Below are 18845 nucleotides of genomic sequence, written 5' to 3'. Positions count from 1 at the left end.
TGAAGAGTTCCCTAAAAATTCAAACCAACAGAACAAGTCCCACTCAAAGAGAAAGTGCTGGGAGACACGGGAGTGTGTGGGGGAGGGGCTGAGTATGTGGAGGAGGGGCTGATGCTCAAGCCCCAGCTCCCCTGCTTGTCTGCCGGGGGCCTTGAACACATCATTGAGCCTCTCTGTGATTAGACAAGAAACAACACCAATTTGGTCTCATTTCTGGGAAGGTTGTGAAAGAACGTATGAGAAAGCATTTTGTAAAGAGGAAAGCACTTAAAGCTATAGGAGATAACTATCAGTTTCATGTTGGAAGCCATCAGTCTTGAAACCATGACAGGCTCATAAGATCTTGCCTTAAACCAGTAGTTCTCAAAGTGCAGTCCCCTCCCTAGCATCACCTAGAAACTAGTGATCACTCAGGAATTTGATAATGCAAATGATCGGACCCAGACTGCCTGAGTCAGAAATCCTGGTGGCAGGAGAGGAGCAAGGTGGTGAAAGCAGTGTTTAACCAGTCCTGCGGGACTGTAATGCACACTCGAGTGTGAGAACCACTACTCACAGGACTTGTGAGCTGTCTGAAGTAGGTATGTCTCCATCCCAAGATGACAGCTACTGCCTTGCTTAGCCCACCAGGCCCACTTGGGCCCGGTACAAACAAGGGGAGGAGCAAGATACAGAGAAGAGATGGCCCATTCGCTGTCCCAGCCTTGGGGAGGAGTTAAGCAAGAACAGCATCCTCAGACAATCAGTAGAGGTTGGGAGATCTCCAGAATTTGAGACTGGTCTGCCACCTAAGTAACTGGCCCAGCAGGGGGTGGGGGAGTGGGAAGGGGAATAATGAGCCTCCCAGGGGCTAAATTGGATGTGAAAAGGCAGAGATGAGAAAGGGCACACCTGTGTGTGGTTGGAGTGTGGGGAGTATGATGGGCACTCAAGTGGAAAGCGGGATAGCTGGGAGGGGGGGGAACCAGCTCACTTGGTCCAGGTGATTCCCTTCAGGGTCCTCTGAGCCCGAAGCTGGTTTTCCTTGTTCAGCACCAATGCAGATTCTCTTAAATTAGTAAACTGCACAGGCCCTTCCAAGTTACACACTGTGCTTAATCCTCCAGCCTCCCCTAAATCTATCTTTTCTCCCCTGCCAAACACATCAGGCCTATAAATAGAGAAGCTTCGGGAGAAGGAGTGGCTGAAATTGCATGGTTTATTAGGATGATTATACAGTATTTATGTAATAATTACATACATGATTACATAGCATTATAATCAGGCCTATATTCTAGCTTTATTAGCCATAAAATATCATTTTTGCTTTTAAGGGTTTTATGGTTTTTTAAAAGATTTTAATTATTTGTAATTTTATTCAAATGCACCCTGAGGTTTTATAAGGAAGAATGCTACTCTAAAAATCTCATAGATAAGTAAATATTTAGTATCTACTATCATTTCAAGAGAGTCAGCCTAATATTAAAAGGTTTGGTAATCCCGGTGCATGATTGAGAAGGATGCTGTATGGCTTGAACCCATCATTCATTTGATCAGCAAAAATGTACTGGTGTCTCCCACATACCAGGCACTGCGCGTGAAACATTTGGGGATGTGCTTTCTCTGTACCCATGAAAGACTGAGAGGAGCTCTGGGAAATGATTGCAGAGAAGAACCTCTGGGTTTCAGAGAGGACCCTATCACCAGCTCTCTGGAGACTGTTTCCTTTCTCCTTGCTCTAAAGTCAGGGTATTGTTCAGGTAGACTGTGAGGACTTGCCCTTTTAATGAGCACTATACCAGTAACAGGTACTCTAATGTAGGTCACTTAACACAACATAAAAAATGCATATATCTGGACAAAACTTTCCTTAAAAAGACACATGCACCTGCATGTTCACTGCAGCACTGTTCATAATAGCCAAGACATGAAAACAACCCAAGTGTCCATCAACAGATGATTGGATTAGGAAGATGTGGTATATATACACAATGGAATACTACTCAGCCATAAAAAAGAGCAAATAATGTCATTTGCAGCAACACGGATGAAACTAGAGACTCATACTAAGTGAAGTAAGTTGGAAAGAGAAATACAAATACCATATGATATCACTTATATCTGGAATCTAATTACGGCACTAATGAACCTTTCCACAGAAAAGAAAATCATGGATGTGTAGAACAGACTTGTGGTTGCCAAGAGGGAGGGGGAGGGAGTGGAATGGATTGGGAACTTGGGGTTTATAGATGCAAACTATTGCCTTTGGAATGGATAAGAAATGAAATCCTGCTGTATAGCAATGGGAACTATATCTAGTCACTTATGATGGAACATGATAATGTGAGAAAAAAGAATGTATACATGTATGTGTGACTGGGTCACCTTGCTGTACAGTAGAAAACTGACAGAACACTGTAAACCAGCTATAATGGAAAAAATAAAAATCATTATAAAAATCCCTCTGCAATAATAATAATTAATAATAATAATAATAATGAGAAATCAGATCAAGGGATTTGCCTTCCTGACCCCTGCCTGTCCAGGGACTGGAACCCAGCCCAAAAGTTCTGAAATTTGAGGCCAGTGACCCTATACTAGGGACCATCAATGAAGTTCTCACTGCTGCCTCTGGAAATTTTGTCCCCTCATATTCCCTCCCATTTCATGCCCCACAGCCCTGATATAACATCTATTAGCTACGCTAAGCCATAATCGGGGCACTGACAAAACAGAAGCAGCAAAATACATATTTGAGCAAGTGTGATATTTGAAATACTTCAAAAATCATCCAGTAATCATTTTGGGGGAAATAAGAATTTTCTTATACTTGTTTCATGGTTAAGTGCTTATTTTATTTTTAATTATATATCAAGGGTTCTTTCATCTATTTAGCATTTAGTCCCCTAAAGAAATTGCCTTGGCAGGAGAAAAGAACACAATAACCTAACTTATACTAAAGTGTTCATGACATACCTCTGTCAAGGACAACTCTACTGAACACAATGCCTATATTGTGGGACTTGGAGATATTTGCAGAAGACCCATGGCAAAGATAGGTCTTGATGGGAAGGCTGTCAGAATTCCCCTCAAACCATACAATGGTGGCAACTGCCTATCTCATCCACCCATGAAATAGGAAGGGTATTGGGATCAATGATTTCCATGTAGTGGAAGAAAATTTCTCAAAACCACTCAACATGGAAGTTAACTCTCTTCCTAACAGTATCCAGTGTCAACCACACAACACCTGTCTCTCCTGCAGCAAAACAAGAGACTCAGCAAATTAGAAAGTTAATACCATTTCTAACTTCTGCAGCAGACACTATGGTAGGCATTTCGCTGATCACTTCCTGGAAAAAAGGAAACTCTGCTGGTGCAACCTGAATAGAAACCAGTGTCACTAGAGGTAAACAAATGCAGCCAATAAAAACATAACCTAAATATAACCCTGAAATCATCACATAACAAAGGAAGGTAGCAAGGAGAGAAGAATGGGATAAAACAAAGGCAAAATGGATAGGAAACTGCTAACAAAATAGCAATAGTTAAGTCCCCACCTACTAATAACTATTTTAAATATAAATGGAATAAACTCCCTAATCAAAAAGCTTAGAGTGGCTGAATAGATAAAAGAGCAAGATCTGGCAATTCACTGTCTATAAAAGCCCCACTATAGACTTAAGGAAACACACTGCTGAAAGAGAAGGGATGGAAAAGCAATTCTGTGCAAGAGAAAGAAAGAGTGGGCATACTTACGGCAAAAAACAAAAACAAAAAAACAGCCCTTAGGTCAAAAACTGTCGTAGAGATGAAGGAGGTCATTATTTAATGATAAAAGAATTGATTCAACAAGAAGATCTAACAATTACAAATATATATGCACCCAACATCAGAGCACCTAAATATATAAAACAAATACTGACAGATCCGAAGGGAGAAATTGACAGCAATACAATAGCAGCAGGAGTCTTCTATATCCTACTTCCAATAATTGGTAGAGCATCCAGACAGAAAATCTATAAATAGCTGACTTGAACACTATAGACCAAATGAACCTAAAAGATACATTAAGAATTTCCACCCAGTGGCATTCTCCTTAGGTGTACACAAAACATCCTCCATGCTAAATCATAAGTTAAGTCACAAAACAAGTCTTAACAAATTTCAGAAGATGGAATAATTCTAAGAATCTTTTAAACCACAGTGAAATGAAACTAGAAATAAATAACAGCAAGAAAATGAAAAATAATAATAAATACAGGGAAAATAAAGGGCACGCTCTTGAATAACTGCTGAGTCAAAGAGGAAATCAAAGAGAATTTTTTAAATATCTTGAGACAAATAAAGACAAAAATACAACATACCAAAACTTATCAGATGCAGTAAAAGCAGTACTAAGGAAGTTTTATAGCCCCCCCCAAAAAACATTAAAAAAAGAAAAGATTTCAAATACACAATCTAACTTTAAACCTCAAGGAACTAGAAAAAGAAGACAAACTAAGGCAAAGTTAGAAGGAAGGAAATAATACAAACTAGAGCAGAAATAAGTCAAACAGAGAAACAAAGAAACAATAGAAAAAAATAAAGAAAACTAAGAATTCATTTTTTGAAAAAAATAAAAACAAAATTGAAAAACTCTTAGCTAGACCAAGAAAAAAAAGAAATAAGACTCAAAGAAAATTAGAAATGAAATAGGAGATATTACAACAGATGCCCCAGAAGTAAAAAGGCTCATAAGAGAATTTAAGAACAATTATACATCAACAAGTTGGATAGCCTACAAGAAAGGGATAAATATCTAGAAACAGACAACCTACCAAACTAAATCGAGGGAAAGTAGAAAGCCTGAACAGATCCAAAACAAATAAAGATTTAATCAGTAATCAAAAACTTTCCCCAAATGAAAAGTCCAGGATAAATATGACCTACAGACTCAATGAAATTCCTATCAAAACTCCAATATTTTCACCGAAAGAGAAAAATCAATCCTAAAATTCATAAGGAACCACAAAAGACCCCGAATAGCCAAATCGGTCTGAAGAAAGAAGAACAAAGTTGGCTGCATCACACTTTCTGATTTCCAATTAACTACAATAATGAAAATAGTATGGTACCAGCTTAAAAACAAACACATAGAACAATGGAACAGAATCTAGAGCCAAGAAATAAACCCCCACACATACAGTCAACTAATCCTCAACAGCAGCACCAAAAATAAACATTGGAAAAAGGACTGTTTTTGGTGGGGGGGGGGTTGTTTGTTTGTTTGTTTGTTTTGCCACACTCAGGGCATGGAGAAGTTCCTGGGCCAGGGATCAAACTCATGTCATAGCAACGACCCAGGTTGCGCAGGATACTTAACCCACTAAGCCACATAGGAACTCCAAGAATAGATTTTTAAAATAAATGGTTTAGAGAAGACTGCATGTCCATGTGCAAGGAAATGAAACCAGACCTTTCACCACACAAAAGGATTAAAGACTTAAATCCATGACCTGAAACTATAAAACTCCTAGAAGAAAACAAAGGGGAAAAGCCCCTTGACATTAGTCTTGACAGTGATTTTTTTTTTTTTTTTTTTGATATGATACTAAAAGCACAAGCAACAAAAGCAAAACAAACTGGTGAAATTACTTTACTTGGACTTCGGACACCAGTCGAAAGTCCAGGTTGTTACCTGCACTTCTGACCAACTAGCTCTAAACAAGAGGTTCCCAAAACCCCCTCCTCAAGTGCAATCAACTTGCTAGAGTGCCTCACAGAATTCAGAGAAACATTTTACTTACAAGATTACCAATTTATTTTAACAGGATTTAGGAATTGCCAGATAGAAGAGATATCTAGGGCAAGCTATGGGAAAAAGGTGAGTCATTCTTCACAAATCTCCACATGTTCACTAAGCTGGAAGATCTCTGAACCCAGTCCTCTGGGGTTCTAATGGAGGCATCATTACACAGCCACGACTGATTAAATCATTGGCCATTGGCAATTGATTCAATCTCCAGGCTCTCTTCCCTCCCAGGAGTTCAAGGGATGAGGGCTGAAAGTTCTAACCCTCCAATCACAAGGTTGATCCCACTGGCAACCAGCCCTCATCCTTAGGTGCTTTCCAAAAGTCACTTTATTAACACAACAAATGATAGCATTATCATTTTCAACACTTCGTAAATTCCAAGGGCTTTGGGAGCTACAAGGCAGGAACAGTGGAATAAGATCAAATATACACAATCAAATACATATTTCCTATAAACACAATATTGCAGGGTAAATATCAAAAATGTATATATTTATAACCCAATTAAAAATGGGCAAAGGATCTGAATAGGCATTTCTCAAAGAAGACTTACAAATGAAAAGACACATGAAAAGATGCTCAATATCACTAACTGAGAGGAAAATGTGAATCAAAACCACATTGAGACATCACCTCACACCTGTTAGGATGGCTTGTATCAAAAAGACAAAAGATAGCGAATGTTGGCAAAAGGATGTGCAGAAAAGAGAACCCTTGTGCACTGCTGGCGGGAATGTAAATTGGTACAGTCATTATGGAAAATGATATGGGGGCTCCTCGAAAAATTAAAAATAAGACTACTAGATGATTCAGCAACTCCACTTCTGGGTATACATCCAGATGAAATGAAACCAGTATCCCAAAGACACATCTGCACCCCCGTGTTCACTGAAGCATTATTCACAATATGGAACAGCCTAAGTGCCCATCAAAAGATGAATGAAGAAACTGTATTCACTATATATACACACACATATATACATATGTATACACATATATGTATACCTATGTACACACAGACACACACACATCCACGTATTATTCAGCCTTAAAAAAAGAAGAAAATCCTGTCATTTGTGGAGGCATGCTAACCCAGAAGACACTATGCTAAGTGAAAAAACCCAGACACCGAAAAAAAAAAAAAAAATACTGCATTGTCTCACTTAAATGTGAAATCTAAAAAAGTCGAATTCATGGAAGCAGAGAGTCGAATGGTGTTCACCAGGGGCAGGGCTGGGGGTTGGGGGAAACGAAGAAATATTGGTCAAACAGTATGAAGTTTCAGTTACACAGGATAAGCTCTAGAGATCTAATGTACAAAATAGTGACTATAGTTATTAACGTTGTAGCGTGTGCTTGAAATTTGCTGAGAGTAACTCTTAAGTGTTCTCACCACACCCACACAACAAGGTAACTATGTGAGGTGATGAATATGTTAATTAGCTTGACTATAGTAATTATCTCACAGGGTATATGAAAACATCATGTTGTATACCTTAAATATATACAGCTTTATTTAAAAAAGAAAAACTTTAAGTAAAAATTATAAACATTAAACAGGTGAGAGGAGAAAGTGCACGCTGACTGAAATAACATGAAGTCTATTGGTAATTACTTGAGATGTAAATGCACCAATTTTTAATTACATTTTAAAGGTTATGTGATGTATGCCACAGAATTGGTAATGCATTTTGTTAACAGTCCTTTGTTGAAGAACATTTAAACTGTTTCTAATTTTCCTTATTAAAACCAATGTATCATGAGCATAAATACACAAAAAGTGTATGATTATAACAGGTTTATAGAGTGAAGAATGTTATAATAAAATATTTAATTCAAATATAATAAAATATATAAAATGTAATACATAAGATATGACAAAACATATAATTACAATAAAATATTTAGGAGTTCTCGTCGTGGTGCAGAGGAAATGAATCCGACTAGGAACCATGAGGTTGCGGGTTCAATCCCTGGCTTTGCTCAGTGGGTTAAGGATCTGGCATTGCTGTGAGCTATGGTGTAGGTTGCAGATGCGGCTCTGATCCTGAGTTGCTGTGGCTGTGGCATAAGCTGGCAGCAACAGCCCCAAACAGCTAGCCTAGGAACCTCTATATGCCGCAAATGCTGCCCTAAAAAGACAGAAGACCAAAGAAAAAATATTTAACTCAAAATTTTGAATTAAATATATATAAATTTGAATTAAATATACAGATATCCCTGAGAAATCATATTTGGTGAGACTGAGAAGTCTAAAGTGACTCTTCTGGCACAAACTAGCACAGCACATAGAGCACATAAAACATAGAAGAAGATGTGTCTGTGATATAGAAATAAAACCAAGGTAGTGAAAAACAAAGAACAGGTAGAGCCCTGAGGAGACATTTCCTCTAGTCAGGTGTTCCCAAGAGATTCATCGATTCCACCCCAAAAAGAAATTGGAAGGTATATCTGACCCAAAAGTGTACATTGAATAATGTTACTTGTAGGTGCTCAGACTTAGGTTCACTAGTTCGTAAACTCTACTAGTTCTCATTTCGTAGTGTGAGTGTTCTCAATTAATCATCTTGTGGTCATTATCCAGCTGGAGTTGAAGAACTGGTCTGGGAATTTTGTGACTGGATTATCTCAATCAGGGAAATTCAACTCGGCCACTGCAGTTAAAATAATGAAGCCCCCATATAGGGTAGATCAACTCAACTTGGTTCTCTCCCAGAACTGGGTCTGAAGAAAGTCCAACTCTGTCCAAAAATGAATGCTTCATATTACACTAATCCCAGATCTGAAAAGGGGATTGATATTCCAAGGGAAACCTCACCTCGGCTGTTTTGGTACAAGTCACCAAAAGATATTTATCCCCTCAAATTTTATAGGACGTCTTCAAGATCTCTGGCCCTATCCAGTTTCTCAGATTTGATACCAGCTCAAGGCTAAACCCATATCCCCTTACCCTCACTTCTCTTAGAGGACATAGACCAGCACTGACCAGTAGGAAAAGGATGCAAGCGCATACGGTTTTAAATTTTCTGGTAGCTACACTTAGAAAATGGGGAGTTCCCGTCGTGGTGCAGTGGAAACAAATCCAACTAGGAACCATGACATTGCATGTTTGATCCCTGGCCTCGCTCAGTAGGTTAAGGATCCAGTGTTGCCGTGAGCTGTGGTGTAGGCTGCAGATGCAGCTTGGATCCTGGCTATGTTGTAGGCTGGCAGCTGCAGCTCCAATTGGATCCCTACCCTGGGAACTTTCATATGCTCCGGGCGTAGCCCTAAAAAGCCAGAAAAAAAAAAAAAAAGTAAAATGAAACAGATGAAATCAATTTCAATAGTACGTTTCGTTTAACCGAATATATTCAAAATGATTGTCTCAACATTTAATCAGCATAAAAAATTATTCGTAAGGCATTTCCTATTCTCTCTTTGGACTAAGTCTTCAAAATCTGGTGGGTATGTTTTACATGCCTTGCTTCTCAATTTGGACGCGCCACATGTGGATCTGACATCCCTTTTGGACAGTGTAGACTAAATGACCTCATTCAGAGTCCTCCATCTCCAAATGTGATGCCATAGACTAGGCCAGGAATCAAGGCTGGATGCTGGTCCTCACCCGAGAATTTGCCAGTCTGTCTCACCTGTGAGTCTGAAACGGCCCAGAGAAAGCCAGTCTCTGTGCCCACAGGACCTGGCTGGGCAGCAGATGAAGCCAGACCTTGCTTCTCATCCAGGATCTGCTATCTGAGCTGCCACTGACTGCTGACGAAACAGTTAATTCCTTTTACATAATTTCTGAGAGGATGTCTCATTTCTTCATGTGAATTAGAAAAGGCTATTTTTAAAAATCAAAGAACCATCTGGAGGGGGAAGTGGCTTCCTCGCCAGTGACCTTTGTGTGCACTTCACCTTTAAGGAGCACTGGCCTCCAGAAGGAAAGCTCATCTCATGCCAGAAAGGCCAATGTCGCGCCCTCTTGCAGCCAGCTAGCCACCCACGGGTCAGGGTCAGTGGGGGAGTCGGCCGCAGACCAAGGAGATGAACTCGGGCTCCTGGAGGGGTGAGTGGGGAAAACATCCTGGAGACCTTTCTTTGAAAATCTAATCCAGGGTGTGGAGGAGGCTCAGAACCTACGCCACTGGGTTTCAGCAATGCCATCATTAGCACTTCTGTCTGACACTTAAGACACCCCAGGAGGAGATGGCACTGTTACCCTAGAGTAAGGAAAGAACCTGGCTGCAGGTCCTGATGAAGGAAAGTCTGAGAAAGGATACAGAGTGGCAGACAAGGTGTGGTGATGCTGTCTCAGTGTCGGGCCCAGTGTTCAGGACTAGGCATGTGAGAAAGGAACAGAGGGCTAAGGCAGTGCCTCAGGCACTCATCCATGCATTGTGATTCTCTGGACTCTCCTGGGGCAGGCTGCTGGCCAGTGTTGGCCTGACCTCTCCAGCACCCACTCCTGTAAGGCCAGTAGTGGATGCTTCATGACACAGTGCTGCTGGACAGGTGAGCATATCCTGGGGTTATCAATAATCCATGTATTCTCATGTTCCGCTGATGCATATTAAATACCTAGGTCCAATTAGCTTCTTAAAAAGATCATTTCCACATAGAAACCACCCAAGTGCCCATTAGTAGATGACTGGTTTAAGAAGATGTGATATATACCTACATACAATGGAATATTTATTCAGCCATAGAAAAGAGTGAAATATTACCATTTGCAGCAACATGGGTGGACCTAGAAATTATCATACTAAGTGAAGTGAGTCAGACAAAGATAAATATCATCTCATGTCACTTATATATGGAATCAAAAAATAATACAAATGAATCTGTATACAGAACAGAAAAGGACTCACAGACAAAGAGAATAAACTTAATGGTTACCAAAGAGAAAAGGGAATGGGAGGAACAAACTAGGAATATGAGATTGACAGATACAAACTACTATACGCAAAAGAGAAAAGCAGTGAGAATTTACTGCATAGAACAGGGAACTATATACAATATCTTATAATAACCTACAGTGGAAAAGAACCTGAAAAACTGTATATATGTATGTATATACACATAATATCACTGAGTCACTTTGCTATACACCTGAACCTAACACAATATTGTAAATCAACTATGTTTCTATTTTGCGAGCTTGTTTGGAGGTTCTGGCAGGGCAGTGCAGCTACTCGTATATCCTGACCATAAAACGGTCGTTCCTCCATCAGGGATGGCCATCCTCTTCCACCGAGCACGCAGGTTTGGGAGGGATGCACATGGAGCAGTGAGGGAGGAAAGGAACACCCACCTAGCCAGCCAGATCAGCCAAATCAACCCTGGCGATCAATGGGGTGACAGATGTCACAGCCAGATCGCCCTCAAATCCACTATGCTTCTATTTGAAAAGGTTCATCTTCCCCCGAAATAACTGCCTTTCAACCAGTTTGGGAATCCTGAAATCTGTGACCCCTCATTTCTCTCCCTCCTGCTCTTTACTCCCTGGGTTGCTGAGTTGCTGACAAGGTTCTGTGGAAGCACAAAGAGAGCAGAGAGCACAGAGGTACAACCTCCTATGGAGCTGTTGGCCAAGACTTCAGGGCTGTGACATAACAGCAGGGACTTAAAAGCTGGGTGGGAGTTTGTCATGTAGAAAAACAAAAGAGGAACATCTCAGGCAGAAGACACAATAGTCATGGCAAAAGAGTCAAGAGAAGGGTCAGCAAGGTGGAATCCAAGTTTAAAGGCTTCGCATGCTGCCCCAGGCCACCTCGGGGACTGGACCTACGCTGAAGGTCTCCCGGCTTCTGTAGATTTCTTTTGGCACACGGCACAGTTGAAATGTGTTTGGTCTCTTCTGTAATTTCACTTGCATGTATCTGATTTCACATTACATTTTTTTTTCTAGACAAGCATAAAAATAATCCCCCAATTTGACATGCCCAGAGCTTCCTAACATCCCCAAGTCTGTGAGCTGTTCTTACAAACAACATAAGTGACTTCAACATTTCCCACCAACGCAGCTGTAGCACTTTTAATGTTTACAATCCTGTGTCACCCTGGGTCTGAGATGCTCTTCCAATTAAACCCCGGTTACACTTCTCTTTCCAAGTGCGAAAGAATCCAATTAAAGTTAATGAAAGCAATCAGTCTGCAAGTCTCGGGGTGTTCTGCCCCATTTGTGAATGCAGGTAATAACACCCACTGACCTCGTGGAGGGACAGGAGGCACCATCGTTCTCTGCAAATAAGCCAGACCCGAGCTAGCCAGGGAAATCCAGAATTAGGAGGTCACCCGTTGGACTCCCCCACAAAGTTCAGGATCCCATTAAGCATTAACTGTAGGAGTCTGTCCTTTAAGGAGCTTCAGGTTCATTTGGATGCCATATGGCTGGGGCTTAGCAGTGCCTCCCATAAGCCTGAAATCCTGGGGCTCTCTGCACTTATTTTTAAGAAGCCATTCATTGCATTACCCTTGATGTTCTATCTGGCTTCCAAGAGGCAGCTCCCAAAGAATAACACCATTAGAGCACCCAAAGCCTGTGAGGTAGAATCAGCTCAAGTCCTTGATCTAAGCTTGTACAACATTCTCCAGCCCTTGGTGCTAACTCTCAGAGCTCCAGGTGGACCTGCTGGGGGTCAGCTCAGGGGTCAGGCTAGGACCCTTCAGAAAGCATCAATGGGACCCCCGTCTCCATGGCAAGGAAGCTGTGAGGACACCCCTCAGAGGCTCATGGTAAGTGTCCAGTGTCTGAGGGGTGTCCTGACACTGGACATTATCGTGAGCATTTCTTGTCACCATTCGTCCCCAAGCAGGCTCCTCACTCCAGTGGCATTCCTTCTGCCCAAGTTCAGTTGAAACAAACCCCACACCCACCTAGGCTGTTTGCTCCTCACTGTTCTGCATTTATTTTGAAGGGTGACTCACTGAACATTCATTTCTTGGCAGAATTGTGCAGTTTTGACCTCACAGTGATAGTCCTATGCTTTCTGTTTCCTCAGATCACTGTCCTTAGATGTGAGACTCTGACCCTGGCCCCATCTGATACCAATGAAGGAGGCTGTCCGTGTTCTGGGGGAGCCTCAGCTCTGGCTGGGGAAACAAAGCTGACACTTGTGAGTGGTTGGAAAACTGAACAAGGCAGTAAATAATTAAGTGCTACTCAATTACATAATTGATTAATTATAACTAATTGCTACTTAAATGAACTGCTCTAGCCCACATTGATCTTCCTTGGCTCTGACCTCATAAAGAGGCCATGGTCTGAACCGCTTATCCTGGCACTTACACACTGTTCAGAACATTCCTCCCAGCCCATCATGGACAGGTCTCCCCTGGCATGACTGGTAGTATCCCCAAGGGCAGGACCAGGTCTTTTTGAGGTAAGAACTGGCCCTTCCTCCTCTGTATCCCACAGCAGAATCAGCCCATTAGAAGCATAAGTCTCCTTGCTTCATAAACAGTAGGTGAATAATGCCAAAATATGGACCGGCGTTCACACAGCCTATGTGCCCCAGCTTCCTGCACCTATGAGCATAAGCTAAGGTCACACAATCATAATCAATTTTTCTTTATTTACTTAGTCCCTTTAGCATGGCCTTGGGAATGTTCCACCTTATGCTCCTCTACTCTGTTTTATGAAGCCACCAGGGCAGTGCTTCTGTCACTGGCCATCCTGCCCTACTAGGACCCATCCTGCCACCACCATGCCAATGGCTCACGCAAGACCCTTTTTTCCCCTTTGCACTGTTTGATGGATAACACAAAGCCAGGGGGTTGCCCACCTACCTCCTTCTGTCTGCTTCTTTAAGGTCTCAGGTCTCCCCTCTAGGCTCTGAGCAGCTTGAGCAGCATCTCTTCTCATCACTCTTCATTCCCTGGAAGAGACATCACATGAGTCAGCTACTCTGCCAAAACAAGATACCATAGACTGGGGGGGCTTAAACAACGTAAGTTTATCATTTCACAGTTCTGGAGGCTGTAAGTCCAAGATGAAAGGTGTTCAGTTTGGACTGATTTCATTCTTCTTGCTGTGTCTTCACATGGTTCTCCTTCAGTGGTAAGTCTCTGTCTTAATCTTCTTATAAGGACACTGATTAGATTGGATTAAAGCCCACTCCTAAGACTTCATCTTACCTTAACTACATCTTTAATGGCCCTATGTCCAAATACAGTCATATTCTGAGCCACTGGGGTTAGGATGTCAACCTATGGGCTTGGGGAAGATTCATAATTTGGCCAAGACAACCACTAATAGCCGAAGAGGAGATGACAGACAGATGGACAGAAAACAGAACGGCTGTTGAATAGGTGTTTGACCCTCACCAAAAGGTGGGACTAACAGGTCGGGAGAGTCTTTCCTAGTCCTGAGCCTTTTCTACACCACCACATCCTTCCCTTTCTCCCTGAAAGAGACGGGCTTTCCAAGACAATAATTCCTGTTCCTTCTCCAGCCACAGGACCCAGGCTCCACATAGTCTCGATGTAAGTGCATGGAGAGAAATGACAAGGGGGCACACGAGGTGAGCCGGTAGGGCTGACTTCCTCACACACACCCCTGGGGAGCATCTGGCTCTCTCTGGGGAAGAGAGCAGAGGACACAGTTCAGACTGTGGCTCCCCACGCAATGCTAGAAATTCTAACTCAACACTGAAACGCAGACTTTGTAAATAATCAACATCTAAAACGGAGCCCAAACCCTGGAATTGGGGCCTTTTTCTTTTCATGTTCAGCAAAATCATTATTGTTGTTGTACAAGAGCTGCCCTCCCAGTGGCAGGAGTGGCCCAATAATTATGGGGGGCTGAGAGTGCTCAGGGTCAGCAAAACAAAGAGGAGGAAATTGCCTGCACAGATTGGCTCAAATATCAGGTTCAACGAAGAAGAAAACACAATTTGTTCATTTGGAAAATGACTCTGGTGACATGAAGGCCCTACATGTTGCTGGAATTCAGGGGAAAACACGGCAACAGGTGGGGGCGGGGGGGGGGGGCAACCCCTGGGGAGAAGAGACCGTTTGCTGCTTTTAGACCCGGGATCAATATTGCGGGTCAAGCAAATGGACAGTGGAAGAGACCCTCTGTCATATTTACGAGTTTAGATACTCAGGCCCATAAATCAGCAGGGCTCCAAGGGGCTCTAAGTCCTTCTCTGGAGGCAGTGCCTTCAAAGGGGCCTTGCCACAGCTCCCAGAACAGGCAGCACTTCTGGGACACTTCCAGGAAACAGGTCCCTTGGAAGGAGAGCTGACAGTTTCCACCAACGGGGCTCCTCACCACTAAGATGGGACATGGGTGTGAATTTATGGCTGCATCTGCATCCATCAACATTCCAGGACCTTCTCCCAAGTTCCTTCCTCTCCATTCCCTCCTCTGCACAAGGTGACATTTAAACTCACCATGACCCAGGGCCGAGGACACAGAGAGGTTGTCTGTGACACTGTCTGGCACTTAATTGACTCACACTAGGTGGCTTCTTGGTCAAAGGACCACCCACTTGGTTGCCTAGGATTGTCAAGGTTACGCCTCTGGTCCCAGGATAATCACTAACATCCAAAGTGTCCCCACTTGAACATTAAGTTAGGCAGATACCCTTATTCTCTGGACTCTTACAGGACAAGATCTCTGCCCTTCCATGCTCTTCAGCCATGACTCTCCAATGGGTCCAAATCCACCTGGAAAAGGCACCCGGGATCCGGGGCCTTTATACGATGCAAGCGGGTTCTCCCTTTGGGAATTATGAATATAGGGCCAAGTAGAAGATCACTACGCCTGTGGGCCATGACTCAGTCCCAAGTCTCTGTGCAACCAATTGCCACACTGAGCACATGCGCATGCTCTCTGAGGTCTCCCCAGCACCCCGTCCTTCAAGGCAGGGCCCAGCCAGCTTCCTGGAGCTGAGTTCCGTCTCCCTCTTTCCTCAGGCTCCCAAGTACCTTTGCAATTAAGCCCCTTTCTCAAATGTAATCCAGACACGTCTCTACCTGTCTATCCTGCCTGGGCTGAGAATTAATAGATCCACCCTCAGATACAGAAACAAATAGCTATTTCCAAAGTATAATGGGGGTTCTTATCATCACTGGGGGCTGGCAATGAGCAGGGCATAGGAGATAGTTTCGTGGAGAAAAAGATCTAAGTTGGAACTTAAAGCATAGAGAGGCTTTAAATCTATAAGAGGGGCAGGAAGAAGGCCAGGGGTGTGATGGCACTGAGGTGAGAAAGACTGAGGAACCTGGCCATCAGTGACCAGGCAGCAGAGGGCATAGGGGCAGGGATCTGAGGCCAGGCCCTGGCCACATCCCCAAGGAGCCCAGGCCGCCTCACGCCCGCTCGCCAGCTCCCACAGATCCTGCCATCTGCACTATTCCACTTAATGACACTGTCTGGCACTTAATTGACTCTTAAACATAAAGCTGCTATTGTGGACAATGTTTAGTTGTTGCTAATTAAGTCGTTGAAAATTGAAATAAAGCGCAAAGACTGAACCTTTCAAAATGACCCAGTGAAAGAGAATGACTTTGTCATCTATAAAAAAATAAAATAAAACATGGGACACCCTCAGTCTCCCAGGAGTTTCCAAACAAGCTGGGCAATTAATGGGGGAGGGAGCCTGGCAGAAGCCAGGGAGGTCCGTGTATGGGAGCCCAGACTCCTTCATTCACGTACAGGACCTCACAGTTTCTGTTGCTTTCCATTTGTGCAGGAACTGTGTGGTGTGGCCTTTAAAATTCCAACTTTTAGTCTAATTCTAGTTTTGTTTGTGAAAGACTGCTCAGTAGCATAAGCAGGAAGTTAGCTCAAGAGAGCGTTTTTTCCTCAGCCCACCTGGAGAAAGCACTAAAAAGTGGTTAATACCTACCACTTTAGAAATAGGAAGAAAACATAAAGGATTTTCTTTTAATCCCAGCAGCTATTGAAAAGATAAACAGTAAATATAAGTGGAATTACAACAACTAACCATATTACCAGCAGTCAATTGCTGTAGAATAAACATGCTTATTTCCAGGGCGTTCTAATATATTCAAAGACATGGAGAATGGCACCAGAAGAATTTATCACTGACATTTGCTAAATTAGATATTCCCGAGGTTTGCCTATATGGATGACAACATTTTTAGCACTTCAAGGTCCTTGCAAGAAAAAGTCTCTATAAAAATTCAGGACGGTATTGTTATCATCGACACTTTAAAATTGACTATGATTGTTACAGCAGTTTGAAAATCAAAGAGACCCAAAAAGAAGGGGAAAATTATATGGGCACTCTATATTTGAATTTTTATACAGGAGATTTAAAACATAATATTGTGATGTTTATTTCAGATAAATTTGTTTTTACCTAAGACTTTTTTTTTTCTGAGCCAAAGTCAATGCAGAGTTTATCAAAGACCCACCAGCCAGGTAATACCCATCAACAACCCGCCATTAACCAGGGCATCATGTTTGACACTTCAGCTCTCAACCTGTTTAACTGTGCTTTCCATTTTGGCTGCTGTCCTAATTAATGACTCATCTATAAATCGGGGATGATAAAACATACCTCATACATGTCACATCCATAATTATAAGGAGTGAGTCATATCATACATGGTACCTGGCTTGGTAGGGTGCTTGGTAAGTGTTTGAATTTTATGGTTCTCTTTAATTTTTCTTGGCATTTTGTTAATGCTTATGATTTTTTTACTCTTTGGTTTCCAAGGCTATTTAGAAATAAATAATAACCAAATAAAAAGATCTTTTTGTATGACAAAATCTCCTAATGTGGCCCATTTCCAAAGCTACTCACAGGAATCAGAGGCCTTGGGTGTCAGTTTGAGGTTCTTTGGCTGGGCTGCCCACCCCTTAGTGGCTCAAGACCAAATTTTTACAGTCACCAAGATCCAGCTCTATCCCAGAGGATAATCAGTTTAAAATATAGAAATGGACTGAATTGCAAACAACTGTAAGCTATTTTACTATTAACGTATTTGTATTCCTGCATCACTTTTCTTTCTTTCATTACTATAGAGAATCAATATGCTACTTTAGGAAAATTCTCAAGATTATGATGGATGCCTCCAGCCTCCCCTTCAGCAGGAGATCTGGGCTTCCTGCTCATCTGTTCCCCAATCTTTATCTCCCCTCCCTCCTCCAATGACCCATCACCTGTACTTATTTCTCTACTAAGTCTGTTTACTAAAACTATGCAACCTCCAACAACCTCCAGAATTTAGAAACAATAAATTCCTTAGGTCAAGGGCTACAGCTGGCATTTGTTTCAAATCCTGTCAATAGCTGGTTCTCAACTAATCATCTTTGAATGGAACTTATCTTCGTTGTTACAGCAATGCTGTCAGCAGACAGTAACAATGCTGAGATTTGAGGTCTAGACATTATGTTGGTACCAGTCAAGCTTACTTTCTGAAAGATGAGTCTTATCCAGACCATCTCAGCTCCAGCCATAGTTGTCCCTTCCACAGTGCCATATGCAAACATGAGTCTAGGGCAAGGGATATGTAGCTTTGGCCAATGACCCAACCCTCCAGTGGTCAAGAACAGCTGTGAAGATGGGCACTGTGAAACTGGTAAACCCACTATGAAGCTTAAATAGAACTTCAACCTTGTTCTTGTTTGTGTGCAATAGGGACACACCAACTAAAATTACCTAACACTTTCTGAACAAACGGAGCCAGCTTATATATGCTTTTATCCTATAGAACATTAAATATAAGGCACAGACCCGGCCTTAGAACAACATGCAATAAAACATATCGCACTGCCGCCATATCCATCAAAACCCCATTCAGCTACCATAGCCAGATGCAAGGGAATTTGAATCATCAGTTAATGTTCTGATCTGTGGGTAATTCCTAACCACAATTTAAGTTTAACCAACCCCATAACTTCTTTGGCTTTCTTCGGCAGAGACCCAAAATGCATAAAAATAAAGTACCTCATCCTGGTTTTTCTCCTCTAGGGCATCTTTTCATGTGAGGAGACATTATATGCTCAGACCCAGGAAAAGTATTAGAATTCGATTTCTGTGATCGTTTTATGGGCTGAGCCCACAGATGCGTCTGAGAGGCCACACTACCTCCCAGCAGAAACGTA

At 42.2% G+C, this 18845-nt stretch overlaps 1 protein-coding gene across 3 annotated transcripts in view; it reads right to left on the bottom strand.

Moving 5' to 3' along the window:
- Positions 1-18845, bottom strand: part of LOC102165540 (uncharacterized) — a 1338477-nt gene that overhangs the window by 1180633 nt on the left and 138999 nt on the right. For all 3 annotated transcript variants that reach the window (XR_014842477.1, XM_085019942.1, XM_085019941.1), the window contains one exon: positions 13550-13638. The gene's annotated coding sequence lies outside the window, so the exon portion shown is untranslated. The remainder of the gene's footprint in view (positions 1-13549; positions 13639-18845) is intronic.

This window comes from Sus scrofa, chromosome 3 (genome assembly GCF_054392235.1).
Source record: "Sus scrofa isolate SSC_HxYL_T2T_F1_AM1 chromosome 3, Sscrofa_HxYL_maternal_Yorkshire_Landrace_v2.0, whole genome shotgun sequence".
NCBI lineage: Eukaryota > Metazoa > Chordata > Mammalia > Artiodactyla > Suidae > Sus > Sus scrofa.
This window is presented reverse-complemented; position numbering and strand designations above follow the sequence as displayed.